The sequence below is a fragment of the Aphelocoma coerulescens genome (genome assembly GCF_041296385.1).
Source record: "Aphelocoma coerulescens isolate FSJ_1873_10779 chromosome W unlocalized genomic scaffold, UR_Acoe_1.0 ChrW_unloc_scaf_2, whole genome shotgun sequence".
In the NCBI taxonomy this organism is placed as follows: Eukaryota; Metazoa; Chordata; class Aves; order Passeriformes; family Corvidae; genus Aphelocoma; species Aphelocoma coerulescens.
This window is the reverse complement of record NW_027184081.1, coordinates 6,357,626-6,377,533: the sequence shown is the minus strand read 5'-3', so window position 1 is coordinate 6,377,533 and position 19,908 is coordinate 6,357,626.

The following is a 19,908-nucleotide window of genomic DNA, read 5'->3' as shown; positions in this document are numbered from 1 at the left end:
TAATAATACACACTTAACTTATTAAGCATTTGCAAGGTTATATTAACTTAGCTTTAACATCACTTACACTCTACACAACTTAACTTAGCAGAACTTAAAATTAAATTTACTTAAGCTTAACTTTGCTTAAACTTAACAACACTTAAACTTAACATGAATTAACCTTAACACTACCTTAACGTTACACAACTTAACTTTATCACTTAAATTCTGCAGAACTCAAGCTTGACAGAAATTAAACTTAAAAGAATTTAACCCTAACAGAAATTAACAGAAATCAGAACTACTCTTATTTCAAGATATTCAAAAAGAAACAACTTTTTACTTCACCGCTGAGTTTGGTGTTAAACCCAAGCTAATTTATGACAACAATTACAGGGTATCTGAACTTGGCCTCTATGGACCACTGAGCCATAGTTGGGGCAGGCCTTGACATAGGGTAAAACCCTTACAAAGGCCCTTTCAGGCTGTCCTCCTCAGGTGGATGCAGCTCTGGATCCGGGGTTGGCTCTGTTCACTGCAGGCTCTGCCGTAGCACGAGTCCAGCGGCTGGGCACCCACAGAGGTCCTGCTGGGGTAAGCACACACATGTACCCCTTGCCCGAATATCGAACCTCAGCGGGCCCCTGCCAGATCCCTGTAGCGGGATGTCTATACATCACATAAAAAGGCCTGATTACTTTCCTTTTTGTTTCCACAATACCACTGTGGAGATAGGCAGGTGCAGCGTCATTATCCCCAAACAAGCACAAATAATTCAACACATACAAGGCTTTTGCTAATTTTTCCTGCACATCTGAAATGTCTCTGAACTTGGCTAAATATAACTTTAGAGTCTGATTAGCACGCTCCACAATAGCTTGTCCTGTAGGTAAATGAGGGATTCCAGTGACATGTCGCACACTCCACTGCTGGCAAAACTTTCGAAGCCGCTCGCTAACGTAGGCAGGACCGTTGTCTGTCTTGATCTGTTCCGGCACCCCCATCACAGCAAAACAGCTGGTCAGATGTCGTATCACATGAAGGGCTTTTTCACCTGTCTGTGCTGATGCCCATATAAACTTGCTGCAAGTGTCTATAGTGACATGCACATATTTCAGTCTGCCAAACTCAGGAACATGGGTCACATCCATTTGCCATAGTTCATTTGGGCCCAAACCCCGGGGGTTGACCCCAATACCGAGACCCGGGCCATGATGACTGCATGTAGGACATGCCCGCACTATTCCTTTAGCTTCTTCCATGGTAATGTCAAATTGTCTGTGAAGGCTTCTGGCATTCTGGTGGAATGTGCTATGGGTTTCCCGTGCTTTTGCAAATTCACTTAATGGCACTGTCACAGAAACTAGCTGATCTGCATAGGCATTTCCTTTGCCCAGGCCTTCTGTCCACAGATGACTCCTGACATGTATTACGGCATAGGCACACGATCTCTGCCCAATAGCTGAATGAAGCTGGCGCAATAGTTCAAACAGACGTTTGTTATTTATGTCTTTGATCCTAGCATCCTCTATCCGTTCCACAATGCCAGCGACATACAGCGAGTCTGTCACCACATTGAGCTTAACAGACAACCATCGTTTAAAGGCCCAGACCACTGCAGCTAATTCAAGGGTCTGCAAGGAGTCCCCAGGTTCAGCCTCTAGTATCTGATGACACCATTGTCCTTGAACTTGCCACGTCGCAGCTGCTCGCCGGGACTTCTTTCCAGCATCAGTGAACACAGTTACTGCTTCCTGCAGCGGAAGCTTGCTCCTTTTGGGAATCTGAATCCATGTATGCTGTGTCATCCATTTCAGTATCGGAGCCTTGAGTGATTGTACTTCAATCTGCTGGGCATTGCTTAGCAGGCTAATCTGCAAAGTTTGAGAGTTCAGTAGATACCACTCGAGCTCAGCTCTTTTCATTGGCAAGTAGATCGTTCCTGGCTCTTGCCCAGTGACTTGTATTATACGGATGCGGCCTTTCTGTATCAATTCTGCCACATTATCAATTTTCTGTTGCAATGTTGTTTTAGGCTGTAAGCTGGTAAACATCCATTCCAAGACTTTAATCTGCTCCCCTAGTTTGTTTTTGCACTGAGTCAGTGCACCAATAAGTTGTGTCTCTCCATGGAGGACGGTGAAGTCGACTGGGATATCAGCATCCATGCGATCAACTGCCCTGTCTGCAATAACAGTACTAATACGCTGAATAGTCTCTACCTGTTCTGGTGTGGGTTGAACAGGCAGGGAAGGATCAGTCCCTTTTAGGAGGGGCCGCAGCACCTCCAGATCCTCGTTACTGATGCCGACAACAGGTCTAAGCCACTGCAGGTCACCCAAGAGTTTTTGTGCATCTTTCAAAGTTGTGAGATTAGTTTGAATTGTCACCTTCTGTGGCTTGATTTGTGACTCAGTAATACTCCACCCCAGATATTTCCAAACAGGCGTACGCTGAACCTTTTCGGGCGCAACGGTCAGGCCATACCGGTTCAGCTGTCGGGTGAGCATGAGCTCCTGCTGGGGGGTAATAGGGTCTGGTTGAGCGATCAGTATATCGTCCATATAGTGATAAATGATGGCCTTTGGCCATTGCTCTCGAACCGGCTTCAATGCGGCATCAACATACATCTGGCACAAAGTGGGACTGTTTTTCATCCCTTGTGGAAGTACTGTCCATTCATAGCGAGAAGCAGGTCCCTCTCTGTTTATTGCAGGGAGAGTAAAAGCAAAACGATGCATATCATCGGGATGCAATGGGATGGTAAAGAAACAGTCCTTTAAGTCCACTATTAACAAATGCCAATTCTCAGGCACAACTGCAGGATTGGGAAGGCCAGGCTGCAGGGCCCCCATAGCTTGCATCTGAGCATTAATAGCACGCAAGTCATGCAACAGCCGATACTTCCCAGATTTTTTCATGACCACAAAGATGGGTGTATTCCACGGACTAGTGGACGGTCGCAAATGTCCCTGACTTAACTGTTCCTGCACTAGTGCATGAGCTTGCTTCAGACTTTCCTCCTTGAGCGGCCACTGCTCGATCCACACGGAAGCATTTGTAATCCAGTGCAAGGCTATCGGGAAAGTCAGTGCAGCGGCCGCTACTGAAAAGGCCTCTCAGTAGTCAGCACAAATCCCAGCTGGTCAAGCACGTCTCTCCCGATTAAAGCATTAACCTTCTCGGGCAGAGGCATCACTGTAACAATAACAGATGCAGTGCGTCCATCTAGTATGACTTGAAGTCGCTCTCGGCTGCGCTGTACCGAAGCAGTGCCCCCGACACCTGCGACCCCCCCTATAGCTTGTTGAAGGGGCCAATGCGGAGGCCAGGACGAGTTGGCCACAATTGTTAGGTCAGCACCAGAGTCCAATAGTGCAGATAGCGTGATAGAATCACCATCACGAGTGAACACCACGGTGGCAACCGGTCTCTGAGCTAGTGGGAGAGTGAGAAGAGCGAGGCTCCCCGTTGAACCGAAGTTCCCGGTACCACGCTCCGGCGTTCCCTCGGCTATATCCGCAGCCAGGTGAGGCAGAGGGATTAACTGAGCGATCTTGGTATGTGCTGGGATGTGCACAGGTGGAAAATGAGTTTGAGCCATGATGCAAATTTCCCCTTCATAGTCTTTATCAATTAGGCCGGGCAATACAAAAAGTCCTCTCAGGCTACTAGAAGAGCGACCTAACAGCAAAGCTCCATAACACTGTCCATTAATAACCAGAGGTCCTTTAATCCCAGTCGGAATTCTCTGGGGCCGGCCGTCGATTAAGGTCACATCTACTGCTGTTGCCAGGTCCAGGCCGAGGCTTCCTCGGGTTGCTGGCCGAAGGCAGTCGGCAGGTTGCAGGGAGTTGCGGAGACTGGCATCGCTACTGCAGGGGCCGCTGTTGGTGTCCGCACGCCGCGACCCTTCGCACTCGATCTCCCGTTTCCCGACTTCTTCGGGCAGGCTTCCGTGGAGTGAGTGTTGAGGCTGCAGACACGGCACCATAGTCGCTGGGCACGACACTGGCGTTTTACGTGCCCTCTCCGGCCACATCGGTAGCACTTGACTTCATTAGATATAACATAGCACCCATCTCTCGGTGCTTCTACTCCTTTCAGGGGGGCAAGAGCTGCAAAGGCTTGCGTGTGAGCTTGCAGGAGATCTTTCCCTACTGCCTTAACAGCTTCCACTAACATTGCCTGTGGCCCCACTGGCACACGGCTCATCCTATCTAACATCAGCTCTACCGGTGCATCAGCAGGCAGGGTAACTAGGATGGATCGGGTGTACGAATTGCAATTCTCCATAACACACTGCCTCAGCAATGGTCCCTTCATAAATTCCTGTACATCCGAATTGTGTATGGCATTAGTGACCCTATCAACAAAACTGGAAAAGGATTCATCCCTGCCCTGTTTAATCGACAGATAGGAAGGCTGGAGGGGTGCTGTTTTTACAAAAGACATTGCCTGCCGGGCAAGTCTCATAGCCTCCAATAGTTTTTCAGGTCCCACCTGCACCTGCATTTCCACCCTGGCAAACTGCCCAATGCCCATAAGCTGTTCTACCGTAACCCCATGTAAAGGGTCCTGAGCATCACGGTGGGTGTTAGCAGAGGTATCACAAAGGCGTTGCCAGTGCGCCTGCCACAGCATGACCTGTGAAGGGGTCATAACCATCCTTAATATAGTTTTAATATCCTCCGGGCAAAGAATGCCACAACCCCACACATAATTCAGCATCTGCTTGGCAGGCTCACTATGCAGGCCGGACTCATTAACTGTGCTCCGCAGCTGAGTTAGCAGCTTCCAATTAACCGGACTGTATTCTCCTACTACATTACCCCCAGCTGCTTGGTACATTACTGGAAAAGCAGCCACATCCCCGATCGCTTCGGGGATACGATAGTCTCCATTTTCAAGGGCCGTTTCTATGATCTTTTTCCAATCAACCCGAGTACACGGTAACGCAGGGGTGTTACAAGCACCGTGATCATTAGTTTCAGCAGGCTGTGGGTGACATCTACTGACCTCCGGGCTTAACTGTTTGTCGCCGGTATTCGATAGCTCAGCCTGCGTTTGCACCGGAGGTGCAGGGGGTGCGGTAGGTACGGCACCCGATGTCAGATCTGTAGGGGGTTTCACAGGCACGGAACACCCCACCGGCGGCGTGGGAACATAATCGCTCTCGAGCGTCATTACACCAGGCGGGGGATCACTGCCGCCTAATTGAGCCGTGGCAACTGCCGCTACCTGTTGCTCAACCCGATATTGTGTCAAACAAGTAAGGACCGCTCTCCACGGCTTCATTAACTTCCTGGCTTCCTTATTATCGTCAATAACCAAAAACCACAAACAATCACCATACTCCTTCCACTGCTGCTCCTGGAACAGCGATCCCGGTTCCCTAAAATACCCTCTTGCCATTCCAAACTCCACTAAGTGCACCAATTCCTTATTAAGGTTTATATTCTTAATTCCCTGCTTTTCTAAAAAGCGTAAAAACACGTTAAAGGCTGCCTGAGTTTCCATGACCGCGTCCACAAACCCGCGACTCAGCGCGACAACACAAACCGCATTCAAAGCGAAAACCCCGCGTCTCTGCGCGAAACTATTACCCGCGGATAACCCGCGAACCCGCGTCCAGCGCGGACCGTACCCGCGCCTCAGCGCGAACCCGCGCCTCAGCGCGAACACAAAACCGCGGACAAACCGCGAACCGCAAACCGCGAACTAAAAACCGAAAAACCCGCGGACTACTCTGATACCACCCGCGCCTCCGCGCGCCCCAAGTATCAGGGTACTGCAGCGTCCAGGCAAGCCTTTAGCAGCCAAGCGGCGAACCACCGATGTTAAGGTGGCCCAGGCTAGAGGTTGGCCACCCCTCCACGCCCGCCGGCGCTGCTCCGGCACCGCATTAGGCTCCCGCCAGGGCAACGGGAATAAAATACCAGTCCCAGTCCAAAGTCCCGTACTCCGCGAAGTTCGGTGTTCCGAGTTCGGTGTGCCGTGTTCGGTGTCCGAGTTCGGGCGCCAGATGTAAAAAACCAGAGGTCGGAAGCCGCGGCGGTACGGGGAGCTCGGATCCCCGGCGGGGGGAGAAGCAGAAACAGCAGCCAATATGGTTGAAAACTAAACTCCGATTTATTAGCAGTCTCGAGGCACTTAAATAGTATACCAGCTTATTAGCTTCTAAGGGGCTTACTTATCAGGATATTTTTCTATTTCTACACAATCAGGCTACATTGGCAGTCTTCCACAATCTTGTTATGTTCAAAGGAATCTTGCCCTTGCCTCCCTTATACTCCTAGATATCGCACCTGCAAGTACGGTACTCCCTGAAATTTCTCAGGCTGGAACTGTTTTGCTTTTCACAGAGACTTTCCCACAGAAAGTGTCTCACGCACTCAGGCCCAAAAATCCTTCAGCTTAATAGCTTGCACAGCTCCTTTATTGATCCCAATAAATCCATTCTCCAACAACTTACCACTGAATTGATGATAGTGTACACAGATTCCTTTTACTTAACCCTCAGGAGAGTAACCACAAAAGTCGGCATCCCAACTTTGGGGAGAAAATTCCACACATTTCCAGGGAATGTTGAGATTTTTGCTTTGTGAAAGTATGGTGTAGCTTTTATAGTTTGTAAAGTGAAGTGTCTGTCAGTCAGAAATTCCAGCTTATCTTTCCACATCTCACTTCCACAGCAAGATGTTTATTGTCAGCTAGAAGTGTCACTTCCACTGTGCCTGAATAACCACGAGACAGGTGGTCTTTAGTGAGTTATTTCACCAAATAGCAAGCTTTTGGGAAGGGCAAGATGCCTTGCACCAGCTAACAAACAACAGATAGGCTCTTGTGGTGAGGAGGTGTTCTGCTACAGGGACCCCTTCCCCCCGCCCCCTGCATATGGCGTGAGGTGGTATAGAATAACCTCTGGGTCCTGGTCATGACCCTCCTGACTACTGCAAAAATTAACCCTGTCCTGGTGTAAGGCTCCAAAAACTGGCTCGATGAATCTCTGTACCGTCACCCCAAGACAATCTCTTAAAAGGGCTTACAGGTTTTTTATGTACTCTGAGTTAGACACACAGGAGTAATACCAACAAGGTATTCTCAAGAGGTCAAAACAACAAAAGACTTTACTGGCAACTTCAGAAAATCTGAGAACTTTGGCAAAAGTTTAGAGCAGCATTCAATCAACATAAAACATTTCACAAACATTAATTCAGGCCATTCAACTTAGCAAGCTCCAAGCCCATCTGATTTTAAGTTACTCAAAACTCTGAGAAGATGGAATTAGAAGAAGGAGAAGAAAGAGAAAGAGAGAAAAGATATAGAAAAGAATGAATATAGCTACCACTCCTGGGTTCCAGAGGTGTTTAGTTGATAGAAATTTCAAGAGAAGGTAGGGTCAAGACATGTGCTCTCCTCATGTCCTGGGTTAAGTGTCCTTTGGCTTTCCTGGGCTCTTCCCCCAGGTGGGACTTCTCATCATCTGGCCACTCTGGGATTAGATTGGGGTTCCAGGGGTGGGGTGTGGAGCATTGCCTCCAGTGTGCTGATGCCTTGATGGGGCTACCTAAAAACAGAGGCTAGACATAATTAAGAGGATAAAAGCAGGTATTTATTGAAGGGCCTTCAATAGGGTGCACTTTGGGCAGTCAAAAGCCTTCTTTGAAAGGCTACACCCAAAATGGACAACGGGTCATGAGTTTTTCATACTTTTATAAGTTTGGTCCATTTGCATATCAGGGTTAATTCTCCAATTACAATTTCAGGTAATGAAGTCATTACCCCAAGTTTGTTCCCCCCTTTTAGAGGCTTTGTTTACATATTTTGAGGCCTGGGACAGTGAGGTATCCTTGAGTCTCAGGCCTAGAGAGGATTTGTTATGTCTAACCAGAATGGGAGAACAGTAGCTAACGGGCTATATAGCATTTTAGAGTTACACACTAAAGCAGTACAGGATCTGAAAAATATAAAAGCTAAAATCCTAAGGCATCGGTGCCAGTGATTGGCTGCCACTGCGGGGTTGGGATACAGGCCCTGGGGGGTGGGGTGTGTGGTGCAGGGCATTGCCTCACCATAGTAAGGCCCGACCTGCCCCTTCCCCCACACATGTACCCAAAAAGTTTTGAGTCAGCAATCCTTGAAGTCGCTCACACCTGGCCAGAACCAGAACGAAGAACAACAGTTTTGATTTTATTTGGAACAAGTATTACATTGACTACTCATGATGAACAAACTACTGGATGGTGTGGTCTGAGATCCAAATGTACTCTACAATAAAGTGAATATATATTGTGTGGGACTGGAAGCATCAGAGGACATCTATCAGAATCCTTTTAAATAAATAAATATTGAGGAAGGCAAATTAGTTCTACAAAATAATGTTAAATTTCTTTGTTTTATTCCATTCCTGTAATTTATTTTAATGCATCACAATTTTTGCATTGACAGTAATTAAGTATCTGGTATACTTGCTGGGGGTTACAGAGGTTGAATTGAAAGCTGTAAGAAGATCCACTAAGGGTATTGGTTTCATTGAAAATGCTGAATTCAATGAAAACTGTGGAACAAACCTATCAGGGCAATATATCTACTTAGAATGACCAGAAAGTGGAGTGTGAATAAAGTTTCTATTTAAATTGTAGGTTTTAGATTTAGAAATTAACAACCTGCTAAAATTATTAGATCAGTGTGTTTCCTAGACATTTTGTTGTCTGATACTTGCAGGGAAGACAATTGCCTCTATTTATGACTTGTGCATATTTTCTAGATTCTCTCTACTCTCTTCAGGGTCCAATGGCATGGTACACTTGATTAAGAAGTGTTCCAACACCCAGAATAGAGAGATCACTAGAAAAATTATGTAGTGATGAAACATTCAAGACAAGCACCACCAAAATCTGAAAAAAAAATCAAAATGGAAGAATTCATTGCATATAAAATTGATATGTTTTTAGAAAATGTTAATTAACTGCCTATACTGAAAATACCAACATTATTTGGTGAGGCATGGGTATCTTTTTGGTGAATTGCAAGATCTTTGCAGTACCTTCTTATTTTGCCAGACTTTCTCTATTCCAGCTCACATCTTCCATGCTGGTTGTTTGTTCCAGCCTGAATTCTTCTAGGAAACTGAAATGAAAGTTGTTCAGCTATCTCTCAGGAGACCATAAAAATAAAAAAGTCTTTTCCCTCAGATTGTTTAAATAACTTTGGCTGGAAAGCTTTAGTTATTTTATACTTTGGAACAAGGACTTCAAATTTGGCAGACTTATTACCTTTTGCATCCTTAGATATGCCTCCTGCACTGCCTGTGAAAATTTGCCCAAATATTTTCAAGTTAAAAAAAGATTTCTCAAAGCCATACTGTGCTAAAGTTTGACATAAATTTTCTGTAGCTCCCACTTGCTCCAAGCAATCTTGGTTCTAACCTTGGTCAGCAGTGACTAAGTGAGACTTTTTCTTTAATTCTAAGGGAAGAGAGAGTTTTCAGATGTTGGTTTATTAAGGTTAAACTCGCCTAAGGAAATGCATACTCGGTTTTCATGAGGTGTGAATATTATTTGGGAAATGAAGGATGGGGCCATGTGTATAGTGGTGAGGTAAAATAAGCCTCTAGAGAAAGCTCACTAGGGTACTGGTCTTTCAGTGAACTGAAAGCAAGAAAGACCTTCACAGAAAAATCATATGGGATCATGTCATTGTGATGCCATGATGATTTTTTGCTTTTTCTTTTATACCCCTTTTATATACCTTTTTATAGCTTTTGTATTCTTAATGTTTTTTAGCCTACATTCTTAAACGTATTTGTTAAATTAGCAGACTAAATATCTTAGAAGCCCCAGACACCAAGGTCCTCTCCAGAACACATTTTGTAAACTAAGATAGAACTATCCAGAGAAAAAGTTCTTCGAGGAAGAGGGCTCACTCGAGCCTCTCATTGGAGAATCTGTAATAGATATGCTAATTAGTAAGACCTATAATGTTATATCGGATCTATAGGAGGGTGCATTGCAGTGTGCTTTTTGGCGCATTCCACCTGGACATGGTGTGTCATACATAAAATCCCTATTAGTGCTTGGTCTTTGCATATTAAGTGCTTTAATTAATTTTGAGTTAAATATTTTTAAATTGAATGTTAAAATTAACCCATCAGCCCAGGTACACAAATCAAGTTTTATTATTTTGGTTTTCACTCGTTCCAAGCTGTTCATTTGTGCCCTTCCCAGTAAAAATCCCCAGTTAAAAGTTCCCCAGTTAAAATCCCTTTTCAAACATTAATCACTTGTACACCATAAGAGTTATCTTTCCTATGTTTACTGTATACTTTTACAAGTGTTTTAAGATGTGTTGGATGTATTTTCTTATGTTTTTACTTGTACTTTGGTTCCAAAGAAGATTTCAAAACCCCAGTTCCAACAAACAGCACAGCCCCCACAGCCATTAAGCTGTGGAGCCCTGTAAGCTCCATAGCAACCTGAATTTTAATGATTGGTGGACAGAGATAATCTGTCAAAGGGAAAACACCAATCACCTTAAACCAAAGGGGCGGGCTGTGGGCAGACTGTGGGCGGAGCAAAAGCTATAAAAGTGAGCAAAAGAAAGACACGCCCTCTCATTTCCTCTTCCCCTCCAGCCTGCTAAGTTCAGTGCTGGAGAAACCTACTCCTTTTCAGGGGCCTTTAGAAATATATATTTCTTTTTGACCAGTCTAGCACTGCAAGCCTTTTTTTTCTCTACCTGAGGTCCAGTGCTGCCTAAGCCTGAAGATCTCGAATCCCTGCGCTCCTGGGGCATACCTCCTGAGCCACTAGGATCCCAAATTTTTATATTTTGCTAATTTTTGCAATTTTTCAATTTTTCTGTTTTAATAAATTGTTTTAATTTCTACTAAGAGTTGTCTCTTTCCTCACAACTCTTTTGGGGAACTCGGCCGGGATCCTATTTTTGCCCTAAAATCCAGGTATTTTGGTTAATTTTGCTATTTTTGAATTTTTGCGAATTTTTTTGGGTTTTTTTCCCTTGGGTTTTCTGGGCTCCCACAAGGATTACTGCAGTGGAGAAAGGACACCTCTGGTGGAGAAGGACTTTGTGGTAAGGCTTGAACCCTTCTTAAAGGGATTTTAGTTAGGGACTTACCCTTTTTAAGGGCTATTAGTTTTTGGGGAAACCTCCAGGTGGAATTCCCTTTGTGAGAGTGTGTGTGTGGGGGTTGGCCGCCCCCAGTGTGTGTGTGAGTGTGCTTGAAAGGGTTCATTTTTAAGGGCACCTCGAGGGATCACCCTTTAGAGATACAGAGGGGAGGATCGAGTGTGGTGATCAGCCTTTCTGGGGGGAGGTTTCCACGTTTTAGGGGTGTGCGCAGCCCCAAATTCAGTTTTATTAGTGTCTCAGTCTCCTCGGGTCTATGACTGAGGAGAAACCTCATTTTAAACCCCTTCTTTTCTTCTTTTCGGCGGGGCGGCCACCATTTTGAAGTTTTGAATTTCGGCGTGGTCGGCCGCCGCGTGGTCGGCCGCCATTTTGAAATTTCGGGTTTCCGCGTGGTCGGCCGCCATTTTGAAAATTCGGGTTTCGGCGTGGTCGGCTGCCACGTGGTCGGCCGCCATTTTGAAATTTCGGGTTTTGGCAGGGGCAGCCGCCATTTTGTGTCCTTTTAATTTGAACTGCACCCCTTTGCTGTTCTAAGTGCATGTGTGAACTTGTTTTAGCTGCACTCTTCTGGTCAGTGCTATCTAGCACCTTTATACTTTCTGTTAGTTTGGAGTGTTTGAGTTATTGGATTATAGTTGTAATTTGCTTTATCTGCTTTAATCATAAGACACCACTTTGATATTTTGAATTACTGTTTATGTTATTTATTATAATCTTTTTCCTTTAATTCAATTATAAATATTTTAAATTTACCTCTCCTTTGCTAATAAAGACAACTCTTGTTTCTTAAGTTTTAAGTATTATATATATATAAAGCCATCTAAATTTCAGTTCTACTTTAAACAATTTAAATACACATTAATTATTCTTATTATAATTAAACTTTTTTTGCACCATATTTGTTTCTCACCAGCCTACCATATTTAATTTTCCCACAGATTCACCATCATTAATTCCCGTATATATCTACTATCCCTACTTACTTTTCTCTACATTAGTTGTATTGTATTTTATGCTTATAAATCTATTATCATTGTATTTTTTTATTGTGATAGTGTATTGATTCTAGGTTATTTTGTAATATTATCTCCTTATACAATATCCTAATTGTTTTATATAATATAATACTTTGGTTTATTTAATTTAAAAATAATAATAATTTTCTTCTGCACAAGCTACTTGTTTGCTTCCCAGTAACAAAATGGGACAAGCAAATTGCAAAAAGAAAGACCTAATGAAGAAATACAAAATCTTCCCAGAGAGTCCATTAGGACAAATGCTCCTAAAGTGGGAAGAAAATCTTTTAACTAAAGAAAAAGACCAGTGCCAAATGATTAGGTACTGTGTTTTTAAGTGGCCAAAACATAAAATTATCAAAGATGGGCTCAGATGGCCCAAGTATGGGTCTTCTGAAAAATGGCTTTGTGAGGCTTTGCATTCTTATGTACATTACAAAGCTCCAAAACATTCTGATGAATTAGACTGTGCTAAAATTTGGTTGAATTATTGGCAAAAACAAAATGAAGACCAAGGCAAGAAAATAGAATTGGAAGAGGAAACTAAATCTAATTCAATTGGACTTAATAAAAATTCAAACCAAATTTTTTCCATTGCAGAAGAACACAAACAGAAAGAAAAACAAAAACCTAAATTAAATCAACCAAAGTGGGACCCCCTAGACTACCTTCCTCCAGTAACTCCTCCAGAAAGGAGGGTCCAAATTGAACTAGAAAGGGTCCTTCCTTCATCAAGCCACCCAACCGAAAGGGACTCAGAAAGTGAGAATGAAAGTGAAAAAGAAAATTCTGTTCCTTCCTGCTCTCACAAAAAGACAACCGGACAAAGGATTTCTTCTAGCCAGGATGGCCCAGCATCTTGCACTAGAAATAAATCATTTAAAACACCTGACTGTCCCACCTGCCTTAGCACTGCCCATGAGTCCAAAATTTTACCTCTTAGGGAGGTACCCATGGGAAATGCTCAAGGAGGAATTGGTTATGTAGTTGTACCTCTAGCTTCATCTGAGGTACGAGAATTTAAAAAAGAAATGAAAAGCCTGATGACTGACCCCATTGGGTTAGCTGAACAATTTGATCAATTCCTCGGCCCTAATATTTATAATTGGGGAGAGATACAATCCATCCTACACTCCTTATTCACCATTGAGGAACGAAAACTGATTAGAGCCACAGGAGTGACAGTCTGGGACAGAGAAAATAATTCTAATCAGGGCCCAATTGGAGAACAAAAATTACCACTGACAGACCCTGAATGGAACCCAAATTCAGAAGAGGGCAGGAGGAACATGAAAGACTACAGAAATTTAATTATAAAAGGGATTAGAGAAGCTGTTCCTCGAGTTAATAATATGAAAAAGGCATTTTGTGGGGAACAGGAAAAGGATGAGTCCCCAACAGCTTGGATGGCTCGGTTAAGGAATAACATCCAACTTTATTCTGTCATTGATTTAGACAGTGAAGGAGGCAAAACTATGCTAAAGGTACATTTTGTGCTTCACTCCTGGCCTGACATCAGGAAAAAATTGGAAAAATTGGAAAAATGGCCATAGAGGGAACTAGATGAATTACTGGAGGAAGCCCAAAAAGTCTTTGTTAGGAGGGATGAAGCGAGGATGAAGGCTAAAAGCCGAATAATGAACAACAGTACTAGTGCTCCAATCCACAACCCTCCTACACAAAGAACTTTCCAAAGGGGCATCCCACAACAGCAAATCCAAATTTGCCCTCAGCAACAGCCACAGGTTTGTGCTTGCAATACACAATCTACCTCAATTGTTCAAAGACCTGAGAGGTTAATTTGCACATACTGTAATAAACCAGGCCACGGGCAGTGGTACTGTTTTAAAAAGCAGAGAGACCAAGGAGTCCTTCAAATGGAGGGACAAATTTTGAACAACTGAAGGGGTCAGGGGCTTTATTCTCTGGGGCAAAAACATCTTAAAGAGCCCTTGATAAAATTAGAAGTTGGATCCCAGAGACAACAAGTGGAGTTTTTAGAGGACACAGGTGCTGAAAGAACCTGTGTCACTGAAAAACCTCCAGGATGTTTTATTTCTCAAGATACATTAGATATATATGGTGCTAATGGTGAAACCTTTGCTGTTCCAGTAATTAAAAATGTAACCTTTTCCATACAAGGACGCACCCATACAGGGGATGTGCTATACCTACCTCAAGCTGGGATCAATCTTTTAGGACGTGACTTCCAAATACCTCTGAGGGTTGGGGTGGTATCGCAAGGTGGAAAAATGACCACTAAATTGTTTGTTTTATCTTTAGTAGATGAGCAACACATTGACCCGGTAGTGTGGGCCAAACCTGGCAACCGGGGAAAAATGGACATCACACCTCTAACAATTGAGTTGCTCCCAAATAGCCAGCCAGTACGGGTACCACAATATCCCCTCTCCAAGGACAAAAGAAAGGGCCTGAAGCCTGTTATCATGGACTTATTACAAGATGGAATTCTTGAGACCTGCAAATCCAGTTACAACACTCCAATTTTGGCTGTCCAGAAACCAGATAAGTCATTCCGCCTTGTACAAGATCTGCGTGAGGTCAATAAGAGAGTCCAAACCAGGTATCCACTGGTGCAGGACCCCTATACACTCCTGAGTCGGGTACCCCCAGCACATGCCTGGTTCTCTGTTATTGACCTTAAAGATGCTTTCTGGTCATGTCCTCTAGATTCTCATTGCAGAGACATCTTTGCATTTACCTGGGAGGATCCAGACACTGGACGGAAGCAGCAGCTGCGCTGGACACGCCTGCCTCAAGGTTACACCGAGGCACCCACACTCTTTGGCCAAGCGCTAGAAGATTTGCTAAGTTCCTTTTCTCCACCCAAAGGGATTCAGGTAACTCAGTACGTAGATGACCTGCTCCTCTCTGGGGAACAGGAGTCTACGGTAAGAACTGCTACAATTCAGTTACTGAATTTTCTAGGGAGGAATGGGCTGAGGGTGTCAAAACCTAAATTACAATTTGTGCTACAGGAGGTGAAGTATTTGGGACATCTAATTGGCCATGGCACAAAAAAACTCAGTGCTGAAAGAGTAGAAGGAATCCTAAATCTACCACCTCCAACTTCAAAACGAGAAATTCGGCAATTATTAGGCCTATTTGGATACTGCAGACTGTGGATTGATCAGTATTCACAATCTGCCAAATTTTTATATGAAAAACTAATGGAAGAAGAACCTTTTAATTGGACTAATTCAGACACACAAAAATTACAAAATCTGAAAGAGAAATCAACAAAAGCACCTGTTTTAAGCCTCCCTTCACTAGAAAAACCCTTTGATCTATTTGTTAATGTGGAGAAGGGAATTGCCTATGACATCTTGACCCAGGAGTGGGGTGGAGTCAGGAAGCCAGTTGCTTTTCTTTCCAAATTACTAGATCCAGTGTCCAGAGGATGGCCCGTCTGCATCCAGTCCATCGCCGCAGCAGCCGTTCTGGTCTCGGAGACTCAAAAACTCATTTTTGGTGGAGACTTGACAGTGCATACACCACACTCAATCAAAACCATTTTAGCTCACAGGGCTGCAGAGTGGTTAACTGACCCAAGAATAGTCAAATATGGAGCCATTCTCATGCACTCAGACCACCTGAGGCTAGTTGTGTGTACACACCAAAATCCAGCTCAATTTCTTTATGGGACCCCATCAGAAAAAGAAATTGAACACAATTGCATTGAGATAATTGACATCCAAACAAAAGTTAGAGAGGACCTGGTGGACTGTCCCCTCAATGAAGGGGAAATCCTCTTCATTGACGGGTCATCTCGAGTGGTGGATGGAAAACGATGCTCTGGCTATTCAGTGGTCGATGGACACCAAATGTGCGTGCTAGAAAAGGGCAAATTGCCACCAACCTGGTCAGCTCAAGTCTGTGAGCTCTATGCCCTAGAAAAAGCACTCCACCGACTAGCAGGAAGCATCGGGACCATTTACACTGACTCCAGATACGCTTATGGCGTAGTCCACACTTATGGAAAAATCTGGTCCGAAAGGGGGTTCCTAAACACCAAAGGGAAAGATATCCTATATAAGGAATTGATCCTAAAAATTCTAAAAGCACTGCAACTGCCTCAGGTGATCTCAGTGGTGCATATTCCAGGTCATCAATCAGGAACCACAAAAGAAGCTCGAGGGAACAACCTAGCAGACTTGGCAGCAAAAGAAGCAGCAGTGGAAGAAGAGGTAAAAGTCATGGAAGTGAACCAACTTCCAACTAACACCCCCACAACTGACACTATTCCACAAACTAACATTTTACCCACGCCCATTTTTACTGACCAGGAAAAACAAAAATTAGTTTTAATTGGTGCTAATGAGGATTCTCAAGGCCGCTGGTATTTACCAGATAAACTCCAAATTTTAAACAAAAATTTAACCCGAGAAATTCTACAAAATATCCACCAAAGCAATCATTGGGGTTCAAAGGCTCTGGCGGATCACTATCTCAGAACCTTTGGATGCACTGGTGTTTATGAAATAGCCAACCAAATAACCCGGGACTGTGTAATCTGTCAAAAGGTTAACAAAAAGGTAATGAAAAAGAACACTGGCGGAGGAATTGAATTAGCAATCAGGCCTTTCCAAAACATGCAAATTGACTTTACAGAAATGCCTCCTGTCCAGAGGTGGAAATACCTATTGGTAATCGTTGATCACCTTACTCACTGGGTGGAAGCTATTCCAACTGTCAATGCAACAGCCCAGACAGTGAGTAAGGTGATCCTCGAGCAAATTATCCCCCATTATGGGATAGTCCACTGCATAGATTCAGATCGAGGTACCCATTTTACCTCCCAAATTGTACAACAATTGGCTCAGCAATTAGGAACAAATTGGAGATTACACACCCCGTGGCATCCACAGAGCTCTGGGAGAGTGGAACGGATGAACCAGACAATCAAGAATACCCTCACAAAATTAATGCTGGAAACAAAATGGACCTGGGTAAAATGCCTTCCACTTGCTCTTCTTAGAATTAGAACACAGCCAAGATCTGATTTGGGTTGTTCACCATATGAGATGTTGTATGGATTGCCCTACCTTGCTACACCACAAGAGCTGAATGTGAAAGAGTGTGGAAACACCAATGTACAACAATATGTACAGATAATTGCCAAAAATCTGGAGTTGCTAAGGGAAAGAGGTTTTCTTCCACAAACTCCCCCACTTGATTTTAATTTACATCACATCAATCCAGGTGACTGGGTGTTAATAAAATCCTGGAAAGAAAAGTCATTAACCCCATCCTGGGAAGGTCCATTTCAGGTCCAGCTAACCACTGAAACAGCTGTCCGAACATTTGAAAAGGGCTGGACGCACGTCAAGAGGGTGAAGGGTCTGGTAACACCACCAACTGAAGAAAAGAAACCTCCAGACAAACCATCAAACTAAACACCCTGTTTGAAAGCTCCACTCAGCATCCCTCAGTCCAAGTTAATAAAATCCTGTACTCCCAGTTCTTCCCCAGTTATACCTCAGTAATAAGTGCTAGCTACAAGTTGTTAAATTAAGTTGAAAATATTTTGCTGTTAATTCTGTTCTTTGTTATTCCCTTTTACAGATTCTGCCTTCACACAACCATATTGTCACATCAACTGTATAGTAAGGCTCCATTTGAAGCCAGCATTCTCTTTCAATAACAGTCCAATCAGACTCCAAAATTACGGGCACGATAACTCTAATCTTTGACAAGGCCAACCCTAAAATAACCATGAGTTTCCAGAAGCCTGAGATCACTGAAGAACCATCTGAAGGTGAGAAGCCTAAAGAAAGGACGAAAGAAGCAAAGATGACAAGCCCCACCAGCAGAGGCAACCCAAATGCTGACAGCTCCTCTCGGGTATGCCTAAAGGGGAAAGTGAGCAACATCCTGCTACTAAATGTCATCTGTCTCTGGGTCCTCTGGCCTCCCTTTACACAAGCAGCCGACAGCCTCTGTAACAGATGTTACAAGGCTGTGTATCAGGCAATAGGAGGCTCATTCCAAATTCGACACTTTTTCCGAGCACATACTTATGTTAATCCATCTTGTTACAACATAACAGGGTTGAGTATCTGCTCAGAAAAAGGTCACAAGTATTGGATTGGCAAAAACGTTGGCACCCAAATACATAAGCAGAAGGGAGAGTGCCCCTCCCAAGACAATTGGCTCTGTTTCAATTTTAGATACATAACCAAGACAGAAGATTTGTTGAAAAGAAAAACCTATGACACTGACCTGATCCAAGAGGTGGTCATAGAAGGAAAGGAAAACCAAAAAGAAAACAATCCTTTGATGTCAAGGAAAAACTTATTTATTGACCTGGCAGAAAGGATTGGACAACAGCTAAATTTAACAAATTGCTGGGTGTGCGGAGGAACTTTAGAATCCTAAAGTTGGCCTTGGCGGGGAGTCAGTCTTGGACCCCCCCGATTTACTCCGACTGAGTAATCTTTCCCCCACAACCTGACATGACAATGAAACCTGGCTGCTAAGCAATACTGTTATTGGAGAAGAATGCATCTGGAGGAAAGGAAGAAAATTTTTAGAAGAAGTTGGTGAGACAATATGCAAAAGGTACCTGGTAACTGATGGGCAAAAACACTGGTGGATACCTCAAGAACCAGATGTATTCTGGTCTGCAGAAAAGGTTAAAAACAAAAATTGCATTTTGAATCCCGTTAAAAAACTCTGGCAGTGCTGGGATCAAGGAAATCCATACTCTGTCCTGCCACAAATTTCCAAGTACTGGATCACAGCAGCAAGTATACAACCCCACTTCTGGGAAGCACCACAAGACCTCTATTGGATCTGTGGTAACCGAGCTTATTCCAACTTACCACCTCGCTGGAAAGGGAGCTGCACTCTTGGAGCCATTCAACCAAACTTCTTCCTACTTGCTGAAAACGCTGGAGCCCACCTTGGAATCTCCCTTTATGATGAACTTTTCCGTACTAAGAGACATGTAATAGGAGGGACCCAGAGATGGGGAGAAGAAGAGTGGCCAGCCGAGAGGATCCTAGAGACTTATGGACCTGCAACATGGGCACAAGATGGGAGCTGGGGGTACCGAAATCCTTCCTGTGTTTACTGTATACTTTTACAAGTGTTTTAAGATGTGTTGGATGTATTTTTTTATGTTTTTACTTGTACTTTGGTTCCCAAGAAAATTTCAAAACCCCAGTTCCAACAAACAGCCCAGCCCCCACAGCCATTACCCTGTAAGCTCCATAGCAACCTGAATTTTAATGACCCTTATCTCAACTAATACCACCCCTCTGACAAGGATGAGCCATTGGTGGACAGAGATAATCTGACAAAGGGAAAACACCAATCACCTTAAACCAAAGGGGCAGACTGTGGGCTGACTGTGGGCGGAGCAAAAGCTATAAAACAGGGAGCACAAGAAAGACATGCTCTCTTTTTCCCTTCCTCTTCAGCCTGTTGAGTTCAGTGCTGGAGAAACCTACTCCTTTTCAGGAGCCTTTAGAAATATATTTCTTTTTGACCAGCCTAGCACTGCAAGCCCTTTTTTTTTCTCTACCTGAGGTTCAGTGCTGTCTAAGCCTGAAGATCTCGAATCCCTGCGCTCCTGGGGCATACCTCCTGAGCCACTAGGATCCCAAATTTTTATATTTTGCTAATTTTTGCAATTTTTCAATTTTTCTGTTTTAATAAATTGTTTTAATTTCTACTAAGAGTTGTCTCATTCCTCACAGGGAGGAGGGAAGGAAACACTGCCCAACCTGAT